This window comes from Lepus europaeus, chromosome Y, assembly GCF_033115175.1.
Source record: "Lepus europaeus isolate LE1 chromosome Y, mLepTim1.pri, whole genome shotgun sequence".
NCBI lineage: Eukaryota > Metazoa > Chordata > Mammalia > Lagomorpha > Leporidae > Lepus > Lepus europaeus.
The window spans coordinates 26,696,110-26,703,110 of record NC_084851.1 but is presented as its reverse complement, the minus strand read 5'-3'; the positions used below and the strand labels follow the sequence as shown (position 1 = coordinate 26,703,110).

At 42.1% G+C, this 7,001-nt stretch overlaps 1 pseudogene; it reads left to right on the top strand.

Moving 5' to 3' along the window:
* Positions 1-206: 206 nt before the first annotated feature.
* On the top strand, positions 207-1,408 carry LOC133754176 (egl nine homolog 1-like; annotated as a pseudogene).
* The last annotated feature ends 5,593 nt before the right edge of the window (positions 1,409-7,001 follow it).

The window sequence follows — 7,001 nt, the reverse complement described above, 5'->3', positions numbered from 1 at the left end:
CAGAGGCAGAGAGAGCAAGAGAGAGAGAGGGACCGTCCCCAAGGACGAGGAAGCAGCCTGGCCGAGGGCGGGGTCGCCGGCCTGCTTGTGTAGAGGGGCAGCAGGTGCATGGCGCGGTAACCTTCCCTGCCGCTCTCCGTGCTCCCTGGCCCTGGACTAGGCAGTCCAGTCCCCACCTCTCCTACTTGACCACCGCTGCCTACACTATGTGCAATGACAGCGGCGGGCATGGAAGGCGGGGCCGGAGCAAGCGGACCGGCGGTACTGAGAGCCCTGCAGCCCTGCGGGAAGATGGAGAGCCTGCTGTGCTGCGGCCGCACCAGCGCCAGGACTGGAGGAAGCAGGAGCTCCTGTGCCAGGGCAGTGAGGGTGCCTCTGGCCGCGGGGCAGGCACGCACCAGCAGCCCGACCTTTCCCATCACACTGCGGCCCAGGGCTGGTGGGGCCGGAGCCTGGGAGGCCAGGAAAGGAGCTGCGCGTCCATACAGCACCTCCACCGCCGCCAAAGCTTCGGGCCAGCCGCCAGAGATGCAGCCAAGGCAAAGGCCAAGTCCGTGGCCCACCCTCCCATAGCCCGGAATCCCGGCCTCCAGGGCCTGGCGGTGGAGGAGGCAGAGCCAGTGAAGGAAGAGCCGCTGACCCGCCCATCACTGTATCAGGAGGGGGCGAACCAGTACCCTCCTAGCAACACGCCCAGCGAGGGCCTGAGCCATAGCTGCGGTCTGCAACCCAAAGGGCAGAGGAAGCTGCTTCCGGTCCTGCCTTGCATGAACAAGCAAGGGAATCTGTAGTGGACGACTTCCTGGACAAGACAGGCGACGAGATGTGTGCCCTTCACGACACAAGCAAGTTCATGGACGGCCAGCTGGGTAGCCAGAACAGCAACTCGTTCAAGGACATCTGAGGCAATAAGATCACCTGGATCGAAAGCCAGGAGCCCGGCTGTGAAACCGCTGGGCTGCTGATGAGGAGCATGGACGACCTGATCCGCCACTGTAACAGGAAGCTACGCTAATACAAAATGATTGGCCGGACAAAAGCCATGGCTGCTTGTTATGCAGGCAGTGGAACAGGTTATGTGCGGTATGCTGATAATCCAAATGGAGATGGGAGATGTATGACTTGTATATATTATCTTAATAAAGACTGGGGTTCCAAGGGAAGTGGAGGTATACTTCTAATTTTTCCACAAGGCAAAGCCCAGTTTGCTGACATTGAACTCAAATTTAATACACTGCTGTTTTCTGGCCTGACCCTCGCAACCCTCATGAAGTACAACCAGCATATGCTGCAAGGGACACAGTACCTGTTTGGTATTTTGACTAAAGTAAAATATCTCACAGGTGAAAAAGGAGTGAGGGTTGAACTCAATAAACCTTCTGAGTCAATCAGTAAATATGTCTTATAGAGCCTCTCATCCAGCAGTAACCTTGGTTCACTACAATAATTGTTGACACTGTTTGTTAACTTGTGAATGCAAATAAATGGGGTAAATAAAAATAGACAACCAATCAGCAGTTTAATAAGGAAAAGATACAATTGTTTTGTGGAGCATCAAAGAAGATTTCACTGCTGTGGCTTTGTATTGCATGATCCACTCAGAATCTGTGATTGCTTATGGGAGGAAGGTAAGCTATCAGTGGAAAATGGCTTTTACATCTGGACATGAAGTAAGTGCCCTGTGTAGAATTTTTCATTCCTATATGTTGTCTGACCTGTCATCTTGGTGAGTTCATTCCATCTCTCCATTTTTTATATCAAGTTTGAATTTGGGGTAATTTTTGTATGATTAGGTACAATTTATCAAAACTGAATTGTGAAAAAAATTACAGTATTATTTCTTAATCTATTTTTGTAAACCTCTTCATAATATTAAATTTTTGCCCTAAAAAACCTCTCAAGATGATGTTGCTAGTGGCTGATGATTAATTCATTTTCTTTTCACTTAAAATAAAAAAAGGAGCACTTTACCAATGGAAACATTAGATGTTTTGTAGTCTTATCTTGCTCTAATTTGGATTCTTAAAGATTGCTGCTGTCATGTTTTTGACATTGTTAATAATGAACCCTAACAGTGAAACAGTCACCGTTTATTACCAGTAACTTCAATTCATGTTTTATAAGGAAAAATACACTGTAAGAAGGATTTATCTTTTCAAGTATTTTTTTTCCTTTAACAAACTAAAGTGATTGGCACTAAGTGAACTTGAGATTATCCTCAGCATCGAGTTCTTAAGATAAAGGGCTTTCAGCTAGCGCCGCGGCTCACTAGGCTATTCCTCCACCTTTCAGCGCTGGTACACCGGGTTCTAGTCCCGGTCGGGGTGCCAGATTCTGTCCCAGTTGCCCCTCTTCCAGGCCAGCTCTCTGCTGTGGCCAGGGAGTGCAGTGGAGGATGGCCCAAGTGCTTGGGTCCTGCACCCCATGGGAGACCAGGATAAGCCCCTGGCTCCTGCCATCGGATCAGCGCAGTGCGCTGGCCACCGCGCGACAACCGCGGCGGCCATTGGGGGGTGAACCAACGGCAAAGGAAGATCTTTCTCTCTGTCTCTCTCTCTCACTGTCCACTCTGCCTGTCAAAAAATAAATAAATAAATAAAATTAAGGGCTTTCTTCTGCATTCAGGTGTTTGCTATAGAGGTAGATTATAATTTCCCATTTCTAAGGTTTTCCCTTTTGCTTCTTAAATTGATTATACTTTCAAATTTATTGCTTTCTTCCTAATACTACATTCCATCTGATTTTCAGGTCAGAACCCTGTTTCTTTTGAAGAACATCAGGGGAAGATTATATTTGCATTGAGAAGGAAATGTGTTTTTACAGACTTGATGTTCAGTGAGTCTTCAGACAGCTCTTGAGACATTCCCCGATTGTGACACCAGCCTTCTTTTCAGTACTGAAAGATGTATGCTTAATTAGAAAAACAAAAAAGCACAAACCCAGATAATTTTATTTTTATTTTTTGGGGGTTTTCTTTTTTATATTTTAGAAAACAAAGGAACATTACACAATCACACAAGGCCTCTCAGACTTCAGTTACTTAAAGAATGAGTTGAGATACACGTCTTAGATTTCACTCTCCTAAGCTCTTTAGCAAAGAGCCCTTACCAACTTGAGTTTCTAACCCCCTTCTTCAATCTTCTTTGCCAACAGTTGAGTATACAGAAATATTTCTATATAATTCTTTTTTTAAAGATTTATTTTATTTATTTGAAAGTCATAGTTACACAGAGAGAGAAGGAGAGGCAGGGGAGAGAGAGAGAGAGAGAGAGAGAGAGAGAGAGAGAGAGAGAGAGAGAGAGAGAGAGGTCTTCCATCCACTGGTTCACTCCCCAATTGGCTGAGGTGGTCTGAAGTCAGGAGCCAAGAGCCTCCTCCAGGTCTGCCACGAAGCTGCAGGGACCCAAGGACTTAAGCGATCTTCTACAGCTTGCCCAGGCCATAGCCGAGAGCTGCATCAAAAGTGGAGCAGCTGGGACTTGAACCAGTGCCCATGTGGGATGCCAGCACTGCAGGCAGTGGCTTTACTTGCTATGCCACAGTGCCAGCCCTTCTAAATATTTCAATTTACAGCAGTTTTAGCATCTGTGTAGTTTGTATGCAATCAGAGACCTCTTCTATGGAAAGCTCAGTAATTTTTATTAAAAGATTGCTATTGTTCATGTATAATATGAAAAAGATTATTTAGTGAAACTGACAGTGTGAATTTGGAGTGATTAATTATTTGATATCATGTTCTCACTTAGGAGAACCTGCAGGAAAAAAGTGATAGTTTATTGCTTTTCCTTGCTCATGTTCAACTTTGTCCACTTCCTCCTCCAGATGATAACATAACATCTCTATAGTAAGTGCTTCTCTGCCAGCCCGACCTGGGAGGACAAGCTATCCTTGACATCTGGTCTACAGTGCAGTGTACTGCCTTTGGCCAAAACTCAAAAACATTGCCATTTTTAGGGTTAGTAGAAATTGTAGGTAGACTGAAGCCTGTTAAGATATACAGCATAGACTTTAAATTTGGGAGCCCCTGTTAAAATGTGTGTATTTTTGCAGTTGTGCAGTTATCAGATTCTACTGTCTATTGGTTGTGCTTGACAGGTCTTAAGTTGCATAATTTTTTGCAAAAATTCATATACTTTCTTGGAGATCAGTGTGAAAATATCAAGAAATTAGGATAGCCATTTCTTTTAATATTTCCTGAAAATATTCATTTGATGTTAGTGTGATCATTAACTTGTCACCGAGCAGGATTATATTTAAAACTAAATTGCAAATGGTTTGTGTCCTATATGTGTTTATTTCTGGTTAAAAATAATTCTTCACAATGCTTATTTTTATTCAACACATTAACCAGTTGTAAAATAGAACTTTATCAATAGTAGGGAAATAATTTCAGAATTCCTATATAGACAAGATTATAAAGTCATATACTTTGGAAAGCAGTGTTTCATTATGAAGCAGCTCTCAGGGTGCTTGTAAAGCCAATCTAATTAAAATATGTATAAATGTTTTTGAAAAAAAATTGAATATTTCCTGGAGATTATTCTGGCATGACAGACCCCCCATTGCAGCAAATTACTTAAAATAAAAACAAATGCCAACCATTTAAATGTTCTGTAAATGGTCTGAAGGTCATCTAGCAAATAAAAGAAAAATAGTTGCTAAAGAAGGTCTTCTAAGAATCAGTAAGAGCATGGAGATCCAGTGGTATTTGAATCCAGACCTCCTCTCCCCCTCTTGTCAGTGAAATGGGAACTCTATTTCAGACACATGGAGTCAAGAGCATGAGGCTTCCTCTCCCAGTAGTTGGCTGGTGAGTATTCTAAGTGTGACAAGACATGCTCATTTTCCTCCTTCCCCAGGTACCTGCTGCTGGTCATGTTATATTGAATGCAACTGAGAGGTGAGCTCCTGACCTCATTGTTGATGAGGGATCTACATTGTGCATAAGAACACTTAGATACCATCATCAATTGTATGCAATGTTTATAGCAGGCAGATTTCTCAAAATAGATTTGTGGTTGCTGTGTATTTGAGGGATGAGCATGAGCATATAGTTAAGAAAGAGTTAAAAGGCACTAAATTTGGGGGGGGGGTTGCACTTTAATAAAATAGGCAACTTGTGGCCAGTGCCATGGCTCATTTGGCTAATCCTCTGCCTTCAGCGCTGGCACTCTGGGTTCTAGTCTTGGTTGGGGCACTGGTTCTGTCCTGGTTGCTCCTGTTCCAATCCAGCTCTCTGCTGTGGCCCCAGAAGGCAGTGGAGAATGGCCCAAGTGCTTGGGACCTGCACCCGCATGAGAGACTAGGAGGAAGCACCTGGCTCCTGGCTTCAGATTGGCACAGGGCACCATCTGTAACAGCCATTTGGGGGGTGAACCAATGGAAGGAAGACCTTTCTCTCTGTCTCTCACTCACTGTCTAACTCTGCCTGTCAAAAAATAGGCAATTTTTTACACAAAAGACATAATTTCCATGTTTTTGAAATTTTTTAAAAATTATATTTAAGTTACACAATTTCATGTATTTTCATATATAGAGATTTAGGAGCATAGTGATACTTCCCACCCTACCCTCTTTCCAACCCATGCTTCAGCACTTCTTCTTCCTTCCTCTCATATTCCCACTCTTAATTTTTATGAAGATCTATTTTCAACTTACTTACTGATTGTATAGCTGACGCTGCACTAAGTAAGAGTTCAACAAATAGTATGAAAAAAAAAAAACACTGTTCCTCAACAATTGAGACAAGAACTGTAAATAATCATCAAGTTTCAAAATGTCCATTTCACTCCAAAACATTACATTTTGGACACTTTCTTAGTTATCCCAGGTTGGGAGAAACATATGATATCTATCTTTTGGGGGTGGGCTTATTTCACTAAATATAATGATGTCCAGATAAATCCATTTTGTAGAAAAGGACAGGATTTCAATTTTTTATAACTGAGTAGTGATCCATAGTGTATAAATACCATAATTTCTTTATCATGTCATCAGTTGATGGACATCTGGGTCAATGCCATATCTTAGCTATTGTGAATTCAGCTGCAATGAACATGGGTACAGATAACTCTTTCATATGCTGATTTCATTTCATTTGGGTAAATTCCCAGGAGTGGAATTACTAGTTATATGGTAAATTTATTTTCAGATTTCTGATATATTGCCATACTGTCTTCCACAATGGCTGTAACCAGTTTATATTGGCTTAGGGTAACTTTTTTCCCCATATCCTACCAGCATTTGTTCTTTGTAGATTTCTGTATGAGAGCTATTCTAACTGGGATAAAGTGAAACCTCATTATGATTTTGATTTGCATTTCCCTGATTGCTAGTGATCCTAAGCATTTTTTTCAAGTGTCCGTTGGCCATTTAAATTTCCTCTGCTGAAAAATGCCTATTCAAGGCCTTTTCCCACTTCTTAACTGGATTGTTTTGTTGTTGAATTTTCAGTAGCTTAGTTTGAAAATATTTCCTCCCATTAAGTTGGTTGTCTCTTCATTTTTCGGAGAGTTTTTTGCAGTGCTGAAGCTTCCTAGCTTGATGTAATCCCATTTGTCAATTCTGGCTTTGATTGCCAATGCTTCTGGGTTGTTTTCTAAGAAGTCTTTGCCTATGCTGATGTCTTGCAGTGTTTCCCTTTTGTTCCCTAATAACTGGATGGTATTGGGCCATAGATTTAGGTATTTGATCCATTTTGAGTGTATTTTTGTGTAAGGTGTAAGGTAGAGGTCTTGTTTCATACTTCTGCAAGTGGAGATCCAAACTTCTTAGCACTATTTGTTGAAGAAACTATCATTCTCCAGGGATATATTATACCTCCTTTGTCAAAAATAAATTGTTTTTAGATGTGTGTATTGATTTACATTCTGTTCCATTGGTCTGCACATCTATTTTTATGCCAGGACTAGGCTGTTGTAATCATAATTACCCTGTTGTGTGTCTTGAAATCTGGTATTTTGATGCCTCTGGCTTTGTTTTTATTGCATAAGTTTGCTTTA